At 36.2% G+C, this 27,612-nt stretch overlaps 1 protein-coding gene across 3 annotated transcripts in view; it reads right to left on the minus strand.

Moving 5' to 3' along the window:
* The window catches only part of CADM2 (cell adhesion molecule 2), a 1,068,825-nt gene that overhangs the window by 522,980 nt on the left and 518,233 nt on the right, over window positions 1–27,612 (minus strand). The gene's annotated exons all lie outside the window — the stretch shown is intronic.

Here is a 27,612-nt window from a genome sequence, read left to right on the forward strand (position 1 = left end):
GGATCTTAGCTCCGCAACCAGGGATCAAACCCGCACCCCCTGCACTGGAAGGTGAAGTCTTAACCACTGGACCCCCAGGGAAGTCCCCATATCTGCTTAAAATCACATTTAGTAACAATGAACTGGAAATAATAAAGTATCTAAATAATTATACTATGTCTATGAATTACATATCATGTTGCATGGCATGTACATTTTATATGTCTATGAAATAAAAGAAAATTATAGGACTATGATAAGACTAGAAATGTCATTTATTTTCTACTTATATTAGCAAACTTACAGGTAAAGCTAAATAAAGTGTTGAGATCTTCTAAAATAGAGCATTTGTGATCCTTAAAAGTTGACATTTCTCTATTTTGAGAAAGGGGCCTAAATTCATAGGGCACCTAAGACTCTTCTGGTAGGTGAGGTATCATTTTAAGCAGAAGTAGTTTACATCACCTGCTATAAATGAAAAGAAGAATTGTAAATGAAAAGAAGATACACTTAAAACTCAAAATGTAAATTGTGGAATGATTACCTGCTTATTCTCATATGTTCCTTAGGAATCTGCATTTTACACTGCATGTTTTAGACTAGAGTTTATGAACTCTCTTTGGATTCTTTATTTTTTTTGTATCCATTCTTTTTAGAGTGCCATGAAATCAGAAATCCTATGTACTTTATGACTCTAACATCTAGCAGTGTTAGATTTGCAGTAGAAACTCAAAATGTTTTTTGTAGAATGAATAGATGGATGAAAGAATATTTAAATGAAACACATATACAAACTAAATATTGGAAGTTAAGCTACTGCCCAATAAAATCCAGGAGAACTGGATACTAGACACACAAGGTATCTTTATTTGGTTATTTAACTTTTACTTGGTTAAGCTCAGAGAACAAAATTTCACTAAACTTTTTTTTTTTTTTTTTTTTTTTGTGGTACATGGGCCTCTCACTGTTGTGGCCTCTCCCGTTGCGGAGCACAGGCTCTGGAAACGCAGGCTCAGTGGCCATGGCTCACAGGCCCAGACGCTCTTAGCATGTGGGATCTTCCCGGACCGGGGCACAAACCCGTGTCCCCTGCATCGGCAGGTGGACTCTCAACCACTGCGCCACCAGGAAAGCCCTTCACTAAACTTTTTAAAAATTAAAACTAGAAATAAAACAACTTGTTTTGTGGTTCAATAAACTGGAATGCCACATCAACAGGCCATTGGGAGCAATCTAGGGCAAATTTTGGCATGTAAAACAGTAATTCCAGTTTGCTATTTACCAATAAAAATGTAATTCATTTCACATAATATCTGTAGTAAGAGGTAGAATTTCTAATTGGAATATGCTGATTTTCCAATTAACATAGTTAAGTCTGATTTCCACATTTTAGGTAAATCACAGTTTCCTTGATTGATATTTCTCCTATATGTAAAATGGTGGAAGGACAGGTAGCTTCCTTCATTTTCTATCTATTTATCTCAAAGGGACTTCTGAAGAATTCTAAAGAAAAAAAAAAAAAAACCTTTATATACAGATACACGTAATTTTTCATAAAAGAGATTCATGAGAGGCCTGTAATTGTTTTTGACCACGGTTTTAATGAATTACTGGGCTTTTTTTCCCCTCCTCATGGAGTCAGTTGTGCTTATAAGTATTTATTTTCTTTCTTTGCTTCATTATACATATTTGTGATAATCTGGGCAGCGAGCCCAGATTGATTTATTTTTTGTTTATTATTTGTAGACTGTCCTAGATTCTTTTGAAAGGGCATATTCTAAATTATTATTACCATAATTATAGGAAGATTGGCACTCTGTGAGATTATAAGAAGATTCACTCATTATTCATAATGAGGTAAATACTATACTTTTTTTTAATGAGTGATGCATTACATGGATAGAGCATTTTAATTTTAATATTGCGTACATGTCTAGACTGTGTTCAGGACACAATATAATTTCAACTGTGTCAGGCTATTGTCTGAAATCAGACACTTATCTACAGACAGGTTTTCTTTCATTTTTATGTAATTATTTATTATTACATAATAAACACATATTCCATAATATTCCACTTGAAAATATGTGATTCCTAACAAACTAAAACTTTTAATGCAGTATAAACTATCTCTACTCTCACAGAAAAAAACACAATTAAATTTCTTTAAATTATAGGTATGGGGGTATAATATTTTAAAACTGAAAACAGGGAGAGGAGCTTCAAGATGGCGGAAGAGTAAGACGCGGAGATCACTTTCCTCTCCAAAAACACATCAGAAATACATCTACATGTGGAACACCTCCTACAGAACACCTACTGAATGCTGGCAGAAGAACTCAGACCTCCCAAAAGGCAAGAAACTCCCCATGTACCTGGGTAGGGGAAAAGAAAAAAGAAAAAACGGAGACAAAAGAATAGGGACGGGACCTGCACCAGTGGGAGGGAGCTGTGAAGGAGGAAAGGTTTCCACACACTAGGAAGCCCCTTCACGGGCGGAGACTGCGGGTGGCAGAGGGGGAAGCTTCGGAGCCGCAGAGGAGAGTGCAGCAACAGGGGTGCAGAAGGCAAAGCGGAGAGATTCCCGCACAGAGGATCGGTGCCGACTGGCACTGACCAGCCCTAGAGGCTTGTCTGCTCACCCGCCGGGGCGGGTGGGGCTGGGAGCTGAGGCTCGGGCTTGGGTCGGATCGCAGGGAGAGGACTGGCGGCGTGAACACAGACTGAAGGGGCTAGTGTGCCACAGATAGCAGGGAGGGAGTCCAGGAAAAAGTCTGGAGCTGCCGAAGAGGCAAGAGACTTTTTCTTCCCTCTTAGTTTCCTGGTGTGCGAGGAGAGGGGATTAAGGGCACCACTTAAAGGAGCTCCAGAGACAGGCGCGAGCTGCAGCTATCAGCGTGGACCCCAGAGACGGGCATGAGACACTAAGGCTGCTGCTGCAGCCACCAAGAATACTGTGTGCAAGCACAGGTCACTATCCACACCTCCCCTCCTGGGAGCCTGTGCAGCCCACCACTGCCAGGGTCCTGTGATCCATGGACAACTGCCCCAGGAGAACGCACAGCGCGCCTCGGGCTGGTGCAAACTCACGCCGGCCTCTGCCGCCAGAGGCTCGCCCCGCATCTGTACCCCTCCCTCCCCGCAGTCTGAGTGAGCCAGAGCCCCCGAATCAGCTGCTCCTTTAACCCCGTCCTGTCTGAACGAAGAACAGACACCCTCCAGTGACCTACTCTTAGACGCGGGGCCAAATCCAAAGATAAACCCCAGGAGCTGTACAAACAAAGAAGAGAAAGGGAAATCTCTCCCAGCAGCCTCAGGAGCAGCGGATTAAATCTCCATCATCAACTTGATGTACCCTGCATTGGTGGAATACCTGAATAGACAACAAATCATCCCAAATTGAGAAGGTGGATTTTGAGAGCAAGATTTATTATTTTTTCCCCTTTTCCTCTTTTTCTGAGTGTGTATGTGTATACTTCTGTTGTGATTTTGTCTGTATAGCTTTGCTTTCACCACTTGTCCTAGGGTTCTGTCTTTTTTTTTTTTTTTTTACTTTTAAAAATTTTTTTCTTAATTATTTTTTATTTTAATAATTTTATTTTATTTTACTTTATTTTATTTTATTTTATCTTCTTTCCTTCTTTCTATTTTTTGTCCCTTTAATTCTGAGCCATGTGGATGAAAGGCTCATGGAGCTCCAGCCAGGCATCAAGGCTGTGCCTCTGAAGTGGGAGAGCTAACTTCAGGACACTGCTCCACAAGAGACCTCCCAGCTCCGTGTATTATCAAACGGCAAAAATCTCCCAGAGATCTCCATCTCAAGGCCAAGACCCAGCTTCACTCAACGACCAGCAAGCTACAGTGCAGGACACCCTATGCCAAACAACAAGCAAGACAGGAACACAGCCCTGTCCATTAGTAGAGATGCTGCCTAAAATCATAAGGCCACAGACACCCCAAAACACACCACCAGACGTGGACCTGCCCACCAGAAAGACAAGATCCAGCCTCATCCACCAGAACACAGGCGGTAGTCCCCTCCACCAAGAAGCCTACACAACCCACTGAACCAACCTCAGCCACTGGGGACAGACACCAAAAACAACAGGAACTATGAACCTGCAGCCTGCTAAAGGAGACCCCAAACGCAGTAAGTTAAGAAAAATGAGAAGACAGGAAAACACACAGCAGATGAAGGAGCAAGATAAAAACCCACCAGACCTAACAAATTAAGAGGAAATAGGCAGTCTACCTGAAAAAGAATTCAGAATAATGGTAAGATGATCCAAAATCTTGGAAATAGAATAGAGAAAATACAAGAAATGTTTAACAAGGACCTAGAAGAACTAAAGAGCAAACAGTGATGAACAACACAATAAATGAAATTAAAAAATTCTCTAGAAGGGATCAATAGCAGAATAACTGAGGCAGAAGAACAGAAAAGTGACCTGGAAGATAAAATAGTGGAAATAACTACTGCAGAGCAGAATAAAGAAAAAAGAATGAAGAGAACTGAGGACAGTCTCAGAGACCTCTGGGACAACAATAAATGCACCAACATTCGAAATATACAGGTCCCAGAAGAAGAAGAGAAAAAGAAAGGGATTGAGAAAATATTTGAAGAGATTATAGTTGAAAACTTCCCTAATATGGGAAAGGAAATAGTTAATCAAGTCCAGAAAGGACAGAGAGTCCCATACAGGATAAATCCAAGGAGAAACATGCCAAGACACATATTAATCAAACTATCAAAAATTAAATACAAAGAAAAAATATTAAAAGCAGCAAGGGATAAACAACAAATAACACACAAGGGAATCTCCATCAGGTTCACAGCTGATCTTTCAGCAGAAACTCTGCAAGCCAGAAGGGAGTGGCAGGACATATTTAAAGTGATGAAGGAGAAAAACCTACAACCAAGATTACTCTACCCAGCAAGGATCTCATTCAGATTTGATGGAGAAATTAAAACCTTTACAGACAAGCAAAAGCTAAGAGAATTCAGCACCACAAAACGAGCTTTACAACAAATGCTAAAGGAACTTCTCGAGGCAGGAAACACAAGAGAAGGAAAAGACCTACAATAACAAACCCAAAACAATTAAGAAAATGGTAATAGGAACGTACATATCGATAACTACCTTAAATGTAAATGGATTAAATGCCCCCACCAAAAGACATAGACTGGATGAATGGATACAAAAACAAGACCCATATATATGCTGTCTACAAGAGACCCATTTCTGACCTAGGGACACATACAGACTGAAAGTGAGGGGATGGAAAAAGATATTCCATGCAAATGGAAATCAAAAGAAAGCTGGAGTAGCAATTCTCATATCAGACAAAAGAGACTTTAAAATAAAAACTATCATAAGAGACAAAGGATACTACATAATGATCAAGAAATCAATCCAAGAAGAAGATATAACAATTGTAAATATTTATGCACCCAACATAGGAGCACCTCAGTACATAAGGCAAATGCTAGCAGCCATAAAGGGGAAATCGACAGTAACACAATAATAGTATGGGACTTTAACACCCCACTTAAACCAACGGACAGATAATCCAAACAGAAAATAAATAAGGAAACACAACCTTTAAATGATACATTAAACAAGATGGACTTAATTGATACTTATAGGACATTCCATCCAAAAACAACAGAATACATAGTCTTCTCAAGTGCTCATGGAACATTCTCCAGGATAGATCGTATCTTGGGTCACTAATCCAGCCTTGGTATACTTAAGAAAACTGAAATCAAATTGTATAAAGTATCTTTTTGGACCACAACGCTATGAGACTAGATATCAATTACAGGAAAAAATCTGTAAAAAATACAAACACATAGAGGCTAAACAATACACTACTTAATAACCAAGAGATCACTGAAGAAATCAAAGAGGAAACCAAAAAATACCTAGAAACAAATGACAATGAAAACGTAATGACCCAAAACCTATGGAATGCAGCAAAAGCAGTTCTAAGAGGGAAGTTTATAACAATATAATCCTACGGTAAGAAACAAGAAACATCTCAAATAAACAACCTAACCTTACACCTAAAGCAATTAGAGAAAGAAGAACAAAAAACCCACAAAGATAGCAGAAGGAAAGAAACACTAAAGATCAGATCAGAAATAAATGAAAAAGAAATGAAGGAAATGATAGCAAAGATTAACAAAACTAAAAGCTTGTTCTTTGAGAAGATAAAGAAAATTGATAATCCATTAGCCAGACTCATCAAGAAAAAAGGGAGAAGATTCAAATCAATAGAGTTAGAAATGAAAAAGAAGTAACAACTGACACTGCAAAAATACAAAGGATCATGAGAGATTACTACAAGCAACTCTATGCCAATAAAATGGACAACCTGGAAGAAATGGAGAAATTCTTAGAAATGCATGACCTTCCAAGACTGAACCAGGGAGAAACAGAAAATATGAACAGACCAATCACAAGCACTGAAATTGAAACTGTGGTTAAATATCTTCCAACAAACAAAAGCCCAGGACCAGATGGCTTCACAGGCAAATTCTATCAAACATTTAGAGAAGAGCTAACATCTATCCTTCTCAAACTTTTCCAAAATATAGCAGAGGGAGGGACACTCCCAAACTCATTCTACGAGGCCACCATCACCTTGAAACCAAAACCAGACAAAGATGTCACAAAGAAAGAAAATTACAGGCCAATATCACTGATGAACATAGATGCAAAAATTCTCAACAAAACACTAGCAAACAGAATCCAACAGCACAATGAAAGGATCATACACCATGATCAAGTGGGGTTTATCCCAGGAATGCAAGGATTCTTCAATATACGCAAATCAATGTGATACAACATATTAACAAATGGAAGGAGAAAAACCATATGATCATATCAATCGATGCAGAGAAAGCCTACGACAAAGTTCAACACCCATTTATAATAAAAACCCTGCAGAAAGTAGGCACAGAGGGAACTTTCCTCAACATAATAAACACCATATATGAGAAACCCACAGCCAACATCATTCTCAAAGGTGAAAAAATGAAACCATTTCCACTAAGGTCAGGAACAAGACAAGGTTGCCCACTCTCACCACTATTATTCAACATAGTTTTGGAAGTTTTAGCCACAGCAATCAGAGAAGAAAAAGAAATAAATGGAATCCAAATCAGAAAAGAAGAAGTAAAGCTGTCACTGTTTGCAGATGACACGATACTATACATAGAAAATCCTAAAGAGGCAACCAGCAAACTACTAGAGCTAATCAATGAATATGGTAAAGTAGCAGGATACAAAATTAATGCACAGAAATCTCTAGCATTCCTATACACTAAAGATGAAAACTCTGAAAGTGAAATTAAGAAAACACTCCCAGGCTTCCCTGGTGGCGCAGTGGTTGAGAGTCTGCCTGCCGATGCAGGGGACATGGGTTCGTGCCCTGGGCCGGGAGGGTCCCATGTGCCACAGAGCAGCTGGGCCCGTGAGCCATAGCTGCGGAGGCTGCGCATCCGGAGCCTCTGCTCTCCAGTGGGAGAGGCCACAGCGGTGAGAGGCCCACATACCACAAAAAAAAAAAGAAAACACTCCCATTTACCATTGCAACAAAAAGAGTAAAATATCTAGGAATAAACCTACCTAAGGAGACAAAATACCTATATGCAGAAAATTATAAGACACCGATGAAAGAAATTAAGGATGATACAAATAGATGCAGAGATATACCATGTTCTTGGATTGGAAGAATCAACATTGTATAATGACTGTACTACCCAAAGCAATCTACAGATTCAATGCAATCCCTATCAAACTACCAATGGAATTTTTCACAGAAGTAGAACAAAAAATTTCACAATTTGTTTGGAAACACAGAAGACACTGAATAGCCAAAGAAATCCTGAGAAAGAAAAATGGAGCTGGAGGAATCAGGTTCCCTGACTTCAGACTATACTACAAAGCTACAGTAATCAAGACAGTATGGTACTGGTACAAAAACAGAAATATAGATCAATGGAACAGGATATGAAGCCCAGAGATAAACCCACACACATATGGTCACCTTATCTTTGATAAAGGAGGCAAGAATATACACTGGAGAAAAGAGAGCCTCTTCAATAAATGGTGCTGGGAAAACTGGACAGGTACCTGTAAAAGTATGAAATTAGAACATTCCCTAACACCATACACAAAAATAAACTCAAAATGGATTAAAGGCCTAAATGTAAGGCCAGACACTATCAAACTCTTAGAGCCAAACATAGGCAGAATACTTATGACATAAATCACAGCAAGATCCTTTTTGACCCACCTCCTAGAGAAATGGAAATAAAAACAAAAATAAACAAATGGGACCCAATGAAACTTAAAAGCTTTTGCACAGCAAAGGAAACCATAAAGAAGACAAAAAGACAACCCTCAGAATGGGAGAAAATATTTTCAAATGAAGAAGCTGACAAAGGATTAATCTCCAAAATTTACAAGCAGCTCATGCAGCTCAATATCAAAAAAACAAAAAACCCAATCCAAAAATGGGCTGAAGACCTAAATAGACATTTCTCCAAAGAAGACATATAGATTGCCAACAAACACATGAAAGAATGCTCAACATCATTAATCATTAGAAAAATGCAAATCAAAACTACAATGAGATATCATCTCACACCAGTCAGGATGGGCATCATCAAAAAATCTAGAAACAATAAATGCTGGAGAGGGTGTGGAGAAAAGGGAACACTCTTGCACTGTTGGTGGGAATGTAAACTGATACAGCCACTATGGAGAACAGTATGGAGGTTCCTTAAAAAACTAAAAATAGAACTACCATACGACCCAGCAATCTCACTACTGGGCATATACCCTGAGAAAACCATAATTCAAAAAGAGTCATGTACCAGAATGTTCATTGCAGCTCTATTTACAATAGCCAGGTCATGGAAGTAACCTAAGTGTCCATCGACAGATGAATGGATAAAGAAGATGTGGCACATATATACAATGGAATATTACTCAGCCATAAAAAGAAACGAACTTCAGTAATTTGTAGTGAGGTGGATGGACCTAGAGTCCGTCATACAGAGTGAAGTAAGTCAGAAAGAGAAAAACAAATATCGCATGCTAACACATATATATGGAATCTAAGAAGAAAAAAAATAAGCTCATGAAGAAACTAGGGGCAAGACGGGAATAAAGAGACAGACCTACTAGGGAATGTACTTGAGGATATGGGGAGCGGGAAGTGTAAGCTGTGCCAAAGTGAGGGAGTGGCATGGACATATATACACTAACAAACGTAAAACAGATAGCTAGTGGGAAGTAGCCGCATGGCACAGGGAGATCAGTTCAGTGCTTTGTGACCACCTAGAGTGGTGGCTAGGGAGGGTGGGAGGGAGGGAGACACAAGAGGTAAGAGATATGGGAACATATGTATATGTAAAACTGATTCACTTTGTTATAAAGCAGAAACTAACACACCATTGTAAAGCAATTATACTCCAATAAAGATGTTAAAAAAAATACAACTGGAAAGGGAAAAACAAACAAAACGAAACAAAACAAAAACTGAAAACAATAAATGTAACTTGAATCCTTTAATCATGCTATCTAATTGTGTCTATATCTATTTTTTAAAATATAGTCACTGGGGAAAGCTAAATAGTATATTAATTTCCTAACCAGACCACAATAGCCTCCTAGGATATAAACTGCAATGTTGTTTGGACCACAATAGAGATAACGGTATCATCAGGCATTATGTTTCCAACATACTCTGCTGTGGAAACCTTGTACCAGTAGTCCATGGTTATTTCCACTTTCCCTTATTAGGGTTTATTTATATATACCCCTAGTTCTTGGATGCTTGGATAGATACATAAATATAAGATTGGTAGGGACTTTAGGTATGTTCTATGTATTAAATGTGAAACAGTTTAGAGAGGTTGAGTGATTTGCCTAGGGTCCTACAGATCTTGATTTCTAACCCAATGGTCTTTTCCCTTTTTCTGTCTTTCAAAACAAATTTTTTATGAAAACATCAAATATAATTTAATATATTCACAGCATACTTGTGACATATATAATGTGGCTTCATTTGGGCAGTGATCTCTAGCCACTCTTTCTAGAAAACATGCACACACACATCCCAAAATACATACACACACTCTCTCTCACATACACATACATACACACACACACACACACACACACACACACTCACACACACAGTACAGTGACTTTCTTTCTGGATCAGGGTGTTTATTTCTAATTCACTCTGTTCATCAACCCTACTGATTTGCTCTCAAGTATTAAAATCTCTCAAGTTGTAAACTACTGGACTTAAGTTCTTCTTTTAAAGTTCAAAATAAGACCAAGGAATTTTTCATTTTGCACTTACATGATTCCCACCGTACTTGTAGTCTCAAATAAAGAGGTACCCAGTCTTCCTACCTCAATCAGTTCCCATTAATTTATTTTCCCTTTTGAATTCTTTCATTCTAGAAAACTTTCTTTTCACTCTAATTGAGGTCTTCATTGTCACACCAACCCATCTCAGGTTCTAGGCACCTTCCCAAGTAACTATAAGTTGAAAGTCAATTTGCCTTTTTAAAGCATAATGTCTGTTTTTGAACAAGATTTGATAACAAACATTTTTATGCACAGCGCAACTGACTTTCTCTTTATAGAATACACATTATTTAGAACACAGTATTAATTAGGGATCAGCAAATTATTTCTGTAAAGGGACATATTGTGCTGACCACTGGTATTAGCTATTTTGGGAAAGAATGATCTAATAATACCTAGTTTACCAACTCATGATACTGTGAGTATCAAGTGAAATAATGTGTTATCAATAGCAAAAAGATATAATACAAGAAACAATATGTGTTTGTGGAGGTCTGTTTCAAGAGTGCCATGAAGACAACTCTAGAATCTCACCTCTTTGTACTTTACTTCCTGATCCATATGTTAAAGGAAAATGGCTCAGATAATCTCCAAAGATCTTTCACACTGAGACATGGTGGGAAATGTTAGAAATCATTACTATTAATAAAGAGACTTGTTACTTTGTAAAAATGAGCAAAAACATACCTAGGGCAAAATTCCGCAGACAACTATAACTCCTATAACTTGGCTAAACAATAATTGCACTTTAAAAAAATGCTAGAAAATTTTATTTGTAATTGCATATCTGGTTGTTGTCATGAATGTAAAATTGGTTATTGGTTAAATTATCCCTAAAAGACAAATATACTTACTAAGATTTTTTGTTACATTTTTGAGACCAGGAGACGCTACTAATATGTAAAACTCCATAAATACCATATTGGTGAGGAAGCTGAAGTACTAAATTCCTCTTTTCTTTCACTCACTCATTTAAACATCATGGGAAGCCCTAGAACTATGAACACATATATTTTCACTAAAATTCTGTTCCTTGAAGAAGAATATTGTCTAATGGAGGAGCTAGACTTGTAAGTTGACAAATCATATGGATTTTAATAGGATCTGAATACAAAGAATCCTTTGTAATAAAGATATTATCCACCTTGCCTTATTTAAAAAGAAGTTGATATGAGTCTTTTTCACAATAATACATAGGTTTTCAACTGCACCTGTATAGCATGATTCAAATATTATCTTTGAAAAAAATCACCTTAGTACCTTCATACATTTATCTTACTATTATAATTACTGTTTTTTATGCTTTTTTGTATAAATTATCTGGGAAATTGTTTTAAGGTAAAGAACTTGAGTAATAGGTTGTGCTTGGGTCTGTTACTTTTAAAAATGTTAGACAACATATTTTTAGCATTTAATTCTATAAAGATAATTTTACTTTTAATAAAAGAGATGAATTGTTTTGCCACAACTATTGAAACCACCAACCCAACATTTATTTAGAAATTTGGCAATTAATTTTTCATAAAGTATATATCAGTTAAAGTATAGTTAACACAAAGGCAAAGCATAAAGCTCAAACAGACTACAGAATAAATATCAGAATTTTGTCAAATTAATACACAAAGTTTGCAATTATTTCCTTTCAAATTTGGGCTGTGTTATTTTATATTTCCACACGTGCTGCTGAAGACTGACCTGTTATTGAAAACGATCAGGACTAAGGCTGGAAAGTTAGCCGTGCATATCCTGGTCCTGCTCACACATTCTAAGTAGATGTCAAACTTATTCACATCACTTGGACTGGTCAAACTTGTTTATATCGTTCAGATCTTCTCTGAATTTGACTTTCCACTGACGTGGAGAGTTACAAGCTAAAGAGCAGCTAAATTAAGAAGAACAAAACAAACTGCACCAGGAAAAAGGAACACTGAAGTCCAGATCTACTCATCCACTTAGTGTATGTTGACTCTTCCCTCCAAGCTTGAGCTACCTTATGTACAAAACAACAGGTAGCAAGTAGTGGTTGTGAGGGACAAATGCAAAGAAGACCAGTTTACTTCTCACAGGTATTCAGTGCCCTCAATCTCTGCACATCACTATACTAATGCTAGAAATTTCATAATCATTACAATAAAATTTTGTCATTCACCTTGAGTGAAAAACTAGAGTTGACTAAAAGAGGAAGAAAATATAAGCATTTAGGATTCATAAAAGTTGACCTTTAGGTGGAAAAAAAAGATGACATTCTGAAACTTTCTTTAATTACTATTTGACTAAAGCTAACAAATAATTAACTGAAAGAGGATGAAAAATTAATTACAACATTCTTAATGTGTCTAATACTTATACTCTTGATGAGTTAACTGTACTGCTTGTCTCTATGATACTCCTCTCATTGACTGGTACACAAGTAAAAATTTGTATAAGCATAGAATATATTTATAATATATGAAAATCCCTTAAATGATTTTTACACTTGTCCCAAGTATCCCTTTTCATTTATTAATTTGTAGTTTTCAATGTCTAAGTATTCTCAAACCCTAAGATATCAGCTGTCAAAAATCACAAAGTGAAAGCAAAAGGAATTTTTTTTTAATTTACCATGATTGCTACTCTATGGTAGAGGTTCTATAACTTGGCTTCATGTTCTAATCACCTGGAGAGCCCTAAAATCAAAACAAAACACATCTACATGGCTCCACACAAAGTGTGGAGACTTACTGATCTGATTAAAACCATTCATCTATATGTTTCAAAAATGTCTCAGGTGTTCTAGTAAGCAGCAGAGATGAGAACCCTGTCCTAAGGTCTTAACCTTCTCAAATGGGGGCTTAGTTTATTTGTTGTTATTATGTTAATCATTGATGCCTCTCCTGATCACTACACCAGCAACTTTCACAGCCTTTTCAACCCACAGTAAAGAAATGCGCTGTGTGATGTGATCCTATGAACATATTTGCATGTATGAATATATGCAGGTATATGTTTAACTAAAATGCAAGTTGTATAAAGCATTCATTCATATACTTTATTTTTATTCTCTTTTATTTTTTACTGCTGGTTATAAACATTTAAACTGTTGTCATGACTTACTAACAGATCACAATCTGCAGTTTGAAAATCACTGCTCAGTTTTCATTTACATGGAACACATTACATATGCAAGGACATAGTGTATTCTAAGAAAATTAGAAAAATACAGGAGAGATTTTTGTCTAAGTTTGTAGACTCCAGAACATAGTCATTCATTGTGTTTGTTATGTACACATAATATTTCAAAATCTAAGCTTCAATGAACATGTGTATTGATCAGGAGGTTGTGAGTTTCATAGCTCATCACCCCATACCATCCGGACACATCACATATTTTTTAAAGGCAGAAGTGGCAAAACATTAAGCATCTACCTACATATTTATCATTTGACCTGATCTATTATCCAAATAGATGTGTGAAGAAATATACAAGGGTATCGGCAATGCACAATTACCATTCAACAGTTAATGCATGCATAAATATAAAAGTACTCAAGCTACTTAGAAAATAAAATTTCTTCAAAGAAAGAAGAAAAGAACAATGCCAGCATGATCTAGGTTGTGTTACATTCACATGAAATAAAGAAATATACACAAAACAGTGAAACCTAACTTTCTACTACTTATTTCTAGTTAATGACAAAAAATCTTAGTTTTACATTGTTCTTTATTAATATTATAAAATCTGGTAGACATTTTTACAACCTATCCTTAAACAGTGACATAAAAATTAATGCAACTATTTTGGCAATGCCTTTGATTTCCTGATCATAGTTTCCAACAGCAGCAATGTTATACAGTTGCAGAAATGTTTTTAAATGATTGTTTCATTAAATAAATTTATTAAGAAACTTATTACTTGGTGATTTAAATATTTCTAGCAATCCACAGAGTTTTCTTAATTCCATTATTTTTCCCAATTGCTCATTTTTCAATATAAAAATATTTGAATAAATAAAAATATATTAGGAATATGATTAAATATGTGTGGCTACTGTATCGTCTAAAACTTGGACTGGGAACACATCTGAGAATCTTTTTAAAAGCTGGGTAACTTACATTTTCTGTAAAAAAAAAAAAAAAAACTTTTCTGTGATCTATATTCCCTTTTCAAAAAGTCACTTAAATAAATCCTCAAAAAGAGGTTATATCACAAGGGAATAGAGGAAGTACTTTCTGTTGACATAAACAGTAATTGATAAGGCTTTCTTGAATACTTTCATAGAAATGCTGATGTATTACATTTAGGATTACTAGTTAGCTCTCATTTCCTTTCAACTTTTGCCTCTGGATAAGCTCAAGGATTACCCAGGAAGAAACACTGATCAAGTACATTTGTCATGCAAGCAACTATAATAAGGTAATTCATCATAGTCTGTCAGAGTTTTATTCTAGAAAGACTGCTGCATTTTTATCCTTACTTAAAAATCTGCTGTCACTCCTGCTGAAAATTTGGTAGACATTTTGGACATGTTTAAAAGCCCTTCCAAACTGATAGTGGCAGATAATTAAGTTATCAGCTATCAAAGCTCCTTTTTTTCTTTTCCTTTTTCCTACAATATATATATGACACCATGCACCCATCTGGCTAGTTTAATCTGACCTGTTCACAGAGCATGATCCCTTGTTCCCTTCCCTTTTTCCTCCTTAATAGTAGCCAATGACCAAAGTAATTCACAATGACAAACGAAGCCTTTCTCAAAAGTCTAATTGAGCAATTTTGTTTTCCTTTGCAAGACCTGAAATCCACAACATTCTGAACTTCATTCACTAAGGTGGCAAGGAATAGTGGTTACGAGGAAACTAGGTGGATTAAGGGTTTCTAAAGAACAAATAAATAAACTCAGCCTAGGTGTACCACGTTATATCTCAATAATATTTGTCATTCAATTCATCTACTCACTTACTTACTCCATGTGTGTGCTTTATGTGAAACCACTCAAAGAAGTTTCACTCTGATGGGCACTTTATTGAATCCTAAAGCCTTGGTTACTTCTCTCTCTCTTTTATAAGACTTTCTACATCTTTCAGTGTTTACATTTGCTTTTTTTTTAAAGGAAGAAATATATCAGACTTTTGCCAATTTTATGACATTTTTGTATACTATCTTAGAAACAGATTTTGTGTGGTTTAAGGAGAAGAAAGGAGACTTCATAAGTACGTATTAATTTGGCTTCCTTTTCAAACTCATTTACATTATTCTCATGGAATAAACATTTTATATCATTAATTATCACATCTAAGAATGTGCCCTCTTCCGTACCAAAGCACCGCCAGCATAATTTAACATAGGCAATACGCATATGTGTGTATGTGTGTATATATGTGCCTGTATACATATCTGCTAAATGCAAAAATCATGTAAATACACATAAAATATAAATAAATGATATAAATATTTTTATTATCTTCTGGTAATTTGCATTTTTTCAAGCTAATCAATGTTTAAAATGCAAGTTTTATAAAATAATCATTCATGTACTTGACTATTTTTATTTTCTTCTATTTTTAAATGCTGGTTTTAAACACTTAAACTGTTACCATGACTTACAAATGGATCACCTTCTGCAGTTTCAAAATCACTGCTCAATAATTTTGAAAAGTTCACAGGGCTCTAATGATAATTCTTTGTTCTCTCACCCCAGAATATTTACTAAGAACCTGCTTTATTCCCAGTACTATTTGCATCTCAAGGAAAGCTTGGTAAGCTTCTTTGAAAAATACTATTTTTCCCAACTTAACAGGTGACAAAGACATAGGTGAAAGTGAATTACTCTACATCAGTTAGCCATTCACATACAATCATTCTGCTCATTCTTTCTCCCATCTCTCAGAAAAGAATTTTCAAACTTTTTAAGCAATTGTGATTTAATACTGACCTTCTAAATAAAACTGATGTTAAATTATTCTCATTATCACATTTTTATAAATCCTCAGTATTTACTTTGCCCAAATGCTATAGACTTGATACAAAGTGTTTTGGTTTGTTTTTCTTTTTTTTTCTTTCTGTTTTTCACTTGAAGAAAAGTAAAACTGAATTGAAGTAACTGCATGGATACTTCATATTTCTGTTTGGTCCCCAACTCCATGAAGCATCATTTTCTGCTTAATCCCTCCAAGCACATTTAAAATGTTTGAGAGTACCTAACCAAAGATCACATACAAATGCATAGAGTCTAAAAATAAATGGTACCATATTTAATACTTAGTACTTCAATAAATTTAAATATTTAGTGTCTTAATAATTTGTTAGAGTATGTACAAACATATGCATATATTTTCTGTTTATAAACGTCCTGAAGTTTGGGTTGTAAAGAAGTATAAGCTCTGTAACATTTGGAAGGCAACTGGGTCCTCATTCTATTTTTTTTTTTGCCCTTTGTTATTTCCCTTCCCAACTACCTAAATACATCGGGCATTTTGATATTATTAAAAGTGCTTGAATATTCACAAGACTTCATTATAACTCTAAGGCATCAGGAAAAAATAATTTTGTAACTTGTAATACTAGCCCACAATTTTCTCTTCTTTTTCAAACTAGCATATCCTGACATATAAGTTAAACAAAAAACGGAGACAGCCAAAAATGTGCTATTACAAACTACCATTACATAAAGCAATTGTAAAGGTAAACTCTAACTGCTTTGGAATATGTTCCTTGGCTCTAAGTATTATTAAGTCTTTGACAATATATCTGGAATTATCATAAGAGAATCGCCCATTTTTGGCTTTTACTTTCTAAGGACTGAATTGAAAAACTCACTGAGGAGGCAAGACCTTGAGAAATGTAAATGATCAGATGGCAAACATAATCCCAATTACAGGAACTCCTCAAGTCAACTCAAAAATAAAATTTCTCCCACTTATTAAAAATGTGTCAGAAGTTGGAATTTATTTCATCAAAACCAATAAACCATCAATTATAAGACATATCATAATTTTATGTATCACTATGAGAAGAAACTTTATCAATTAAACTACAATACATCATCTATCGTCAAACACATCCCAATTTCAGAGATGCAAAATATTGCCTCTTAGAATTGATGAACTATAACACATGATTTTCTTAGAAAAGGAATTCTTAATGATCCCTGAATACTAAATATTCTACATTTTTACTCTCTGGAAAAAATGTTTTGAAAAGCACTGGATAGGTGTTACAAATTGTTCACCAAACTTTTCACAGAATTAGGACAAACTGAATTGGAAAGTGTATAGAGGTAAAATAATTGCAGAGTGGGGTATATACTTAACGAAATATCATTGTATCAGGCCTTTATTCACAAAAATACCTACTGATCAATAAATTAAAAATGGAATCTATAAGCTAAGTCTTTTTAAAATTCAATTGTTTTATATAGCAGGTTCTTATTAGTTATCTATTTTATACATATTAGTGTACATATGTCAATCCCAATCTCCCCATTCATCACAGCACCACCCCCTCTCCACTTTCCCCGCTCGGTGTCCATACGTTTGTTCTCTACACCTGTGTCTCTAATTTCTGCCTTGCAAACCAGTTCATCTGTACCATTTTTCCAGATTCCACATATATGCATTAATATATGATATTTGTTTTTCTTTCTGACTTACTTCATTCTGTATGACAGTCTCTAGGTCCATCCACGTCTCTACAAATTACCAAATTTCATTCCTTTTTATGGCCATCGTACATATGTACCAAACCTTCTTTATTCATTCGTCTGTCGATGGGCATTTTAGGTTGCTTCCATGACCTGGCTACTGTAAATAGTGCTGCAATGAACACTGGGGTGCATGTATCTTTTTGAATTATGGTATTCTCTGGGTATATGCCCAGTAGTGGGATTGCTGGGTCTACAAGCTAAGTCTTTCTATCATTATATTTCTAAATAATATCAATAAAGCCTGATTAGAGAATTAAGCAGCATCCCACTCATTTTTTCAGTTCTTCTTCTTAAAACTTGTATTTTATCTGGTTTTCTGTAGATTTTACCAGTTCTCCACATAGAGTTTAACCTGAAGTACATATATTTTGGAAACCCCAATAAGGACTTCCTGGCTATCAAAAAAGTAGTCTCAATTTTGTAGCTTGCTAGAGAAATTATAAAATAATAAAATTTTAAAGAGATCCCAGAGATGCTCCATCCACAATGTGCCTGCTACTATAAGCATCAGTAAGCACTTTACTTTCTTTTCACGAAGGAATATGGAAAAGCTGTGTGAGCCCAGACAAAAAAACTACATCAGTTTTATGAGAAGTATGTTCACATTCAAATAAACTAAAATCAATGTCAATTTTCACATGGAGATAAGATGAACTGTTATTACCAAGACTGATAATGAGAATGCCAGATTTTAAAGTTGAGACAATTTGTATCTCAAAACAGTAAATCTATCAAGGGAGCAGTAGGACAGCTAAACCAGTAGGGGACCTTTAAATACTTGACTGCGGTCACTAACCAAAACTCATGGTGCCTGAAAAACAAAACACTGTCAGATTATGAAATTCACTAAAGAAGAATTCAAATATCCTCTGAGAATGCTCCATCATTCCCTGTGATTATTTTTGACACTCTGTCAGTCACACTGTGTCCTTGGAAAATAGCAGTGTGCTTTGTTGTCATTATTGTGATTGTTGTGTTTTTTGCTGTTCTAGGAAGAAGCAATGAGAACATTCCAAAATTTGTGATATAATTAAGATGTATAATTACAGGAGTTCTAATTATATTCAAAATATACAACTGCAGATACTATGAGCTCAGAATTGGTATGATTATACATATGTCAACACTGTGGCTTCAGAATAAAATTTTAAAATCAATGAAATCTGGTTCCCTGTTTCTAAATACCTGAAAACACTGTAAGTTCTTAATATATAAAACATTATGCAAATATCACTTATTACTATTACTTTTTTTTTTTTTTTTTGGCGGTACGCGGGCCTCTCACTTGTTGCGGCCTCTCCCGTTGTGAAGCACAGGCTCCGGACGTGCAGGCTCAGCGGCCATGGCTCACGGGCCCAGCTGCTCCGCGGCATGTGGCATCTTCCTGGACTGGGGCACGAACCTGTGTCCCCTGCATCAGCAGGCGGACTCTCAACCACTGCACCACTAAGGAAGCCCACTATTACTTCTCTTAAAGTGATATATTGGACTCTCAAAAAAGTCAATAAAAATGAGTAAAATATGTATATATATAAATATGTGTGTGTAAACACATATTTATATATCTATATGTGTGTGTATGTGCTTGTGTGTAGTCAATTCTCATTATTCATGGTAGTTATTTTCTATTGAGTCACTGTGCACACTGAATTAGTAAATACTGAGCCACTCCTCCCAGGAAAAACACAGAGTTAGGTTCCTGTGAGCCTCTGGTCACAACAGTTTTGTCAGCCAATCACTAGATAACATTGTTTTATGTGTGCTTCTATTTAGACAGAACTTATTTAATATACAGTTCTTATAAATAATAATATACAGTATTTATTTATAATAAACTACTCAGTAGCTGTGAAGGGTTTAATATTTTCCTGACTCTGGGTAACATGACCATACATTTCTTGGCTTTCAACCCAACAGTGCTATCCACTGTGCATTTTTTAATGTCCTAATCTCATGAATCCATAAATTTAGCCACATTTCCATTTTTACCATAGTTTCATCATATGATATAGATGTTACTTTAGCACTTTTATAAGAGGCCTCATATACATATCATATATTTCCTCTTCCTTTCTCTGGATGTACCATATTGTTGATTCATTAACATTGAACTCAAGACCAACAGCACTATAACTCATACCTGACATTTTCTCCATACTGCACATTACAAGCTTTTGTACTTACGAATACTAGGCAGCACTTCAGCACAATGCTTGGGGGGACATTTTTATCCAACAAAACACCAACAAAACAACACAAAAATGCAAAATATATGACACTAAATAGACCATGGAAAGGACACATTTTACAGTATGAGAACTGAAACAAAAGGCGGAGTATCATCTTCTTTGAACTTAGCTGAGAATACATCCTGGTGGTGGCTCAAATTTTTCACCATTCTGCATGTCCACGAGTGAGCAAGAAAGTGCGGCGGGTTTAATTTTAGTGTTACAAATAAATTTTAGTGAGATTTCACAAATATGAAAACCATGAATAATAAGGATGGATTATGTATCTGTGTGCATATATATATAAATTGTATTTCTCTAAAAGTTGAAGATATTAAAAGCCAATTATCTTGGCTATTCTCTCAAATGTACAATAGCCCTTGACCTCCCCAATGTCCCTTCCATAAGAGAATAAAGTGTTTAATGTAAAAAATGATAGATTTTTAGGAAATCCTATTTGTTCTTAGATAAAACATATCAGTGTTTTTGAAGTTATATTCCTAATTCAATAAAAATCATAAAATCATTACAATTACAAAGCTTTAAAAATTACAATAGCTTTAAAGCACACTATTTTTGCTTTTCCAGTATATTCAGAAATCAAATGAATAATTTTAAATGTATTATTCTATATTCACTTTTAACTGAATGAAAATTTATTATTCCAATATGTAGACATAAATGCTTGTGATTCTTTGGAACTATTACTTTCCCAAATGAGTGGAGAGACTAAAGCCAAATAATTTAGCTTCATTTTCTATCAACTCCTCCTCATACTTCCTGCAATAGTAAAGTGCTTTGAGTTCTTCATGTTTTTGCACATGCTAGTTGCTCTGATGAAAAGTTTTACTACCTTCTCTTCACCAGATGCATGGGTTCGTAAATAATTCCTGGTTATGACTGTATTAATTGTCCTAAGAGCCAAAATAGATATTTTGGAGACATAATCTATTTTGACATAAAATAATAAAGGTGCTGGATACGTAGACCTGGGTATTCTCACTCTTTACTTTGACCCACAGAAACTGAATGAAGTTAAGTGCAAAATAATAATAATAATTTCATCCATTAATATAGAGGACTCTAAAAAATAAACTAATTCTAAAGATAACAAAAATTATTTTATAATATTTAAGAAAAATGTTTAAACCACAATAAAGCATAATTTTGGAAGAAAATACTAAAGATTAATGAATATTGTAGTATCCTTAGGTTTTATTTATCTTTGAAAGCCTTGACCTTAAACATATAAAATATCCAATGTTTGATGACCAAATTAAAGAGTTAGAGCTTCTACAGTTTTGAGAAGAGGGTGCAAGATTAACAGATGAAAAAGAAAACACAGTTGCTTAACTGTTATTTTGCTTTGATTTTCTCAAAAAGAGAAATTTAAGGTAGAAAAAATAGGGGAAATAAATAATAATAGGGAAAAGGATAAGTTTGGTTCCAGAAAGGTGAGGGAGCCCCCAGATACTTTAAAGATTTTTCAGTTTTCTAGTCCAAATATAATGAATCATAGTATGTTACAAGTGTTATTGAATAGTCTTTCAGAAACTAAGAAACAACACTTACGGTAAGAGATATTTCAGGTGACATTTTTTCAATTTTTAAAATGGAAAAAATAGTGGGTTTTAGATACTGTGAAACTAATCCATGATTAACTGGTATCATATTAGATTATTCAAGGAATAATGTATACCCCAAACTAATTGTTTCACCTTTTGTTTGGATGTACACTAAGCTACTATATCTAAAGAAGATTCCAAAAACCAAACTACCATATCCAGATTTTTATAAATAATGGTATAAATTCTCTTTTGTTATCTTTGTGAATAAGATAAAGCAATATGAGTTGAAAGGTCGTAAAACAAAACAACTCTATAGCAATTAAAGAATTCTGGCAAAAATGTGAATTACTGCATCAATATACATTTGAAGGGGACCCCTATTTTCTTATTTTAGCCAATCTTTGACAAAAGTGGCACAACCAGGGGCTTCCCTGGTGGCACAGTGGTTGGGAATCTGCCTGCCGATGCAGGGGGCGCGGGTTCGTGCCCCAGTCTGGGAGGATCCCACGTGCTGCGGAGCAGCTGGGCCCGTGGGCCATGGCCGCTGAGCCTGCGCATCCGGAGCCATGCTCCACAACGGGAGAGGCCGCAGAGGTGAGAGGCCCATGTACTGCAAAAAAAAAAAAAAAAAAAAAAAAGAGGCACAACCATCAAATTCTCTTGGAAAATTCCAGAATAAGAATAAAGTAGTGATAAGAAAGTCAGTCCAATCAAGCAAGATCCAAAAGGGAACTTATGATTGTATAGAGCTTATGGGGACTGAAGGATTCCAATGTGGATAGCAGTGATAGGGAGGCTGCTGAATGTCTTACGTCACTAGCTTCATTGAAACACTAAATCTTTATACTTAGAGGTATGAAAGAAGAAGAATGTTGAAGAGTCTGATGGTGTTTACCTTAAAAAGTAGAAAAATTAGAATGCGATGAAAGCACCCTTCAAGTATCTGAAGGATTTTTCTAAGGCAGAATCAGGAGACACACTCAACTTCGGTCCTAAAGGTATATAACAGGGACAAATGTTTAGAAGTTACTGAAAAGTAGAAATTTTCTCTAAAGTTGAAGAAAAATCTAAGTCCAGCATGTCCAATAAGGACTGAGCATTTGGCAGAGTAGTGAGCTATATATCAATAGACGAATAGGAGAAAAGTGAAATGACTATGGGTTTCAGGTGGTTCAGAAAGAATTCCTCCCATGAGAGGGATGACTTCTAAGCTCATTCCAATTTTCTTTCTTTTCTTTTTTTTCTTTTAGCATCTAATGGTTTCCAACAAACATCACTTTCAAAATACATACAACCCAAAATTATTCTATTCTTTATTAAAATGTATTTCAGTTACAATTTTCACTGTGCAAACACATTTCAGAAAGAGTAGGTAACTATTGGGAAGGGAATTTGATAACAATCTGTAAATTTCATAAAAGTAATAATTATCCTACTAACTGCATTAATAATAAAAAATTTGGGATGACTAGTCTATAACAAATACACAATTATTGGCAGAACTAATTTTGTTGATTGGCAAATTGAGAGTCTACGAGAATAATCTTAAACAAATTTTCTCATTAATGAAGAAGTGACAGCATTACATAAGAAAATTTATCAGATAAATTATACATAATTATTTATTAGTTTTTCAAAAATATATAAAGAAAATCTTCAAAATTTTTCTACAAAGTATATATAAAACAATATTCCTACTTCCCTAGAGGGGGAACATGGTATGTTAAGCACATATTTAAAATTCAATCCAGAAATAAAATCACTCATATTTTTATTTCCTGGAAAAGAATGGATAAAAAAATTTCTTAAGTTACTGGTTATTATCCAACATTTTATTTAAACTAAAACAGAAAACGGAAAAAAAAACCCTAATTCCTAAAAAGATAAACTATTTAATCACGGCTTGCAAGAGGTAGCTCTAAATATTCCTGTACTGATTAGTGAAAGTGCACTACCTGGTTTTAGACTTTTAATGAGAGTGCTTATGTGTCACAAATCAAAAAGAAATTCTAAAGTTTTTAAGAAAATAATGTATATTACACTTTGTATAAAATATCTCAAATGGGATATTCAGACTAACAGCTCCCATGCCACTTAAAGATGCCCCAGACCTTCAAGATGGCAGAGGAGTAAGACGTGGCGATCACCTTCCTCCCCATAAATACATCAAAAATACATCCACACGTGGAACAACTCCTACAGAACACCTACCGAACGTTGGCAGAAGAGCTCAGACTTCCCAAAAGGCAAGAAAATCCCCATGTACCTGGGTAGGGCAAAACAAAAAAGAAAAAACAGAGACAAAAGAATATGGATGGGACCAGTACCTCTGGGAGGGAGCTGTGAAGGAGGAAAAGTTTCCACACACTAGGGAGCCCCTTCACTGGCGGAGATGGGGATGGGTAGGAGGGAAGCTTCAGAGCCATGAAGGAGAGCACAACAACAGGGGTGCAGAGGGCAAAGCGGAGAGACTCACACACAAAGGATCAGTGCTGACCAGCACTCACCAGCCTAAGAGGCTTGTATGCTCACACACTGGGGCGGGTGGGGGCTGGGAGCTGAGGCTCAGGCTTCGGAGGTCGGACTCCAGGAAGAGGACTGTGGTTGGCTGCATTAAGACAGCCTGAAGGGGGCTAGTGTGCCGGAGCTAGTCAGGAGTGAGTCTGGGAAAAAGTCTGGACCTGCTGGAGAGGCAAGAGACCTTTGTTTACGGGTGTGTGAGGAAAGGGGATTCCTTCCCAGTGTGCCCACAGAAGGCAGAGCACTGCCTAAGCGAGCTCCAGTGACAGGCGCAAGCCACAGCTATCACCTCAGACCCTAGAGACGTGCATGAAACACTATGTCTGCTGCCACTGCCCCCAAGAATCCTGTGTTCAAGTGCAGGTCACTATCCGCACCATCACCACCCAGGAGACTGTACAGCACACCACTGCCAGGGTCCCGAGATCCAGAGACTACTTCCCTGGGAGAACACACGGCATGCCTCAGAATGCTGCAAAGTCATGCCAGCCTCTGCTGCCTCAGGCTTGCCCCGCATTCCAATGATGACTACCATACCCCTCCCTTCCCCTCGGCCTGAGGGAACAAGAGAGCCCTAATTAGCGGATGCTTTAACCTCCTCCTATCTGGGTGGGGAACAGACACCTGAGAGTGACCTACAGGCAGAGGCAGGGCAAAAACCAAAGCTGAACCCCAGGAGCTGTGTGAACAAAGAAGAGAAAAGGAACTTTCTCCCAGCAGCCACAGGACCAGCAGATTAAATCCCCAGAATCAACCTGATAAACCCTGCATCTGAAGAATACCTGAATAGACAACGAATGTTCCCAAAATTGAAGTGGTGGACTTTGGGAGCAACTGTAGACTTGGGGTTGGCCTTCTGCGTCTAATTTGTTTCTGGTTTTATGTTTTCCTTAGTACAATATTTAGTGCTTATTATCATTGGTGGATTTGTTTATTGGTTTGGTTGCTCTCTTCTTTATATATATATATATATATATATACACACACATTTTTTTCCTTTTTCTCTTTTTATGAGTGCGTATGTGTATGCTTCTTTGTGTGATATTGTCTGTAAAGGTTTGCTTTTACCATTTGTCCTAGAGTTCTGTCTGCTTGTTTTATTGTTTTCTTTTTCTTTTTCTAGTGTGTGTTTCTTTTTCTCTCTTCCTTTTCTTCTGAGCGGTTTGGCTAGCAGGGTCTTGGTGCTCTGGCCAGGTGTCAGGCCTGAGACTTTGAGGTGGGAAGGCTGAGTCCAGGACACTGGACCATGAGAAACTTCCCAGCCCCACGTAATATCAATTGGTGAGAGCTCTCCCAGAGATCTTCATCTCAACACTAAGACACAGCTCCACCCAACGGCCAGAAATTTCCAGTGCAGGATGCCCCATGCCAAACAACTAGCAAGACAGGGACACAGCCCCACCCATTAGCAGAAAGGCTGCCTAAGGTCATACTAAGTTCACAGACACTCTAAAACACACCACTGGATGTGGGCTTGCCCACCAGAAGGACAAGATACAGCCCCACTCACCATAACACAGGCACCAGCCCCCTCCACCAGGAAGCCAACACCAGACAGTGAACAATCAAGCTCACCCACTGGGGGCAGACACCAAACATAATGGGAACTACGAACCTGTAGCCTGCAAAAAGGAGACCCCAAACACATTAAATTAACAAAATGAGAAAACAGAGAAATATGTAGCAGATGAAGGAGCAAGGTAAAAACCCACCAGACCTAACAAATGAAGAGGAAATAGGCAGTCTACCTGAAAACAGAATTCAGAGTATGACAGTAAAGATGATCCAAAATCTTGGAAACAGAATAGAGAAAATACAAGAAACATTTAACGAGGACCTAAAGGAACTAAAGAGCAAACAAACAATGATGGACAACACAATAAATGAAATTAAAAATTATCTAGACAGAATAAATAGCAGAATAACTGAGGCAGAAGAACGGATAAGTGAACTGGAAGATAATAGAGTGGAAATAATGCTGCAGAGCAGAATAAATAAAAAAGAATGAAAGGAACTGAGGACAGTCTCAGAGACCTCTGGGATAACATTAAACACATCAACTTTCAAATTATATGGGTCCCAGAAGAAGAAGAGACAAAGAAAGGGTCTGAGAAAATATTTGAAGAGATTATAGTTGAAAACTTCCCTAACATGGGAAAGGAAATAGTCAAGCAAGTCAAGGAAGCACAGAGTCCATATAGGAGAAATCCAAGGAGAAACACGCCAAGACACATATTAATCAAACTATCAAAAATTAAATTAAAAAATATTAAAAGCAGCAACGGAAAAGCAACAAATAGCATACAAGGGAAACTGCATAAGGTTAACAGCTGATCTTTCAGCAGAAACTCTGTAAGCCAGAAGAGAGTGGCAGGACATATTTCAAGTGATGAAAGGGAAAAACCTACAACAAACATTACTCTACCCAGCAAGGATCTCATTCAGATTCCATGGAGAAATTAAAACCTTAAAGACAAGCAAAAGTTAAGAGAATTCAGCACCATCAAACTAGCTTTACAACAAATGCTAAAGGAACTTCTCTAGGCAAGAGAAGTAAAAGACCTATAAAAACAAACCCAAAACAATTAAGGAAATGGTAATAGGAACATACATATCAAAAATTACCTTAAATGTAAATGGATTAAATGGTCCAACCAAAAGACACAGACTGGCTGAATGGATACAAAAATAAGACCCGTATATATGCTGTCTACAAAAGACCCACTTCCGACCTAGGGACACATACAGACTGAAAGTGAAGGGATGGAAAAAGATATTCCATGCAAATGGAAATCAAAAGAAAGCTGGAGTAGAAATTCTCATATCAGACAAAAGAGACTTTAAAATTAAGACTATCACAAGAGACAAAGAAGGACTCTACATAATTATTAAGGGATCAAACCAAGAAGATATAACAATTGTAAATATTTATGCACCCAACATAGGAGCACGTTAGTACATAAGGCAAATGCTAACAGCCATAATAGGGGAAATCGACAGTAACACAATAAAATAGGGGACTTTAACACCCCACTTTCACCAATGGACAGATAATCCAAACAGAAAATAAATAAGGAAACACAAACTTTAAATTACACAATAGACCAGATAGATTTAGTTGATATTTATAGGACACTGCATCCAAAAACAGAATACACTTTCTTCTCAAGTGCTCATGGAACATTCTCCAAATAGATCATACCTTGGGTCACAAGTCAAGCCTTGGTAAATTTAACAA

The sequence above is a fragment of the Orcinus orca genome, chromosome 5 (genome assembly GCF_937001465.1).
Source record: "Orcinus orca chromosome 5, mOrcOrc1.1, whole genome shotgun sequence".
NCBI lineage: Eukaryota > Metazoa > Chordata > Mammalia > Artiodactyla > Delphinidae > Orcinus > Orcinus orca.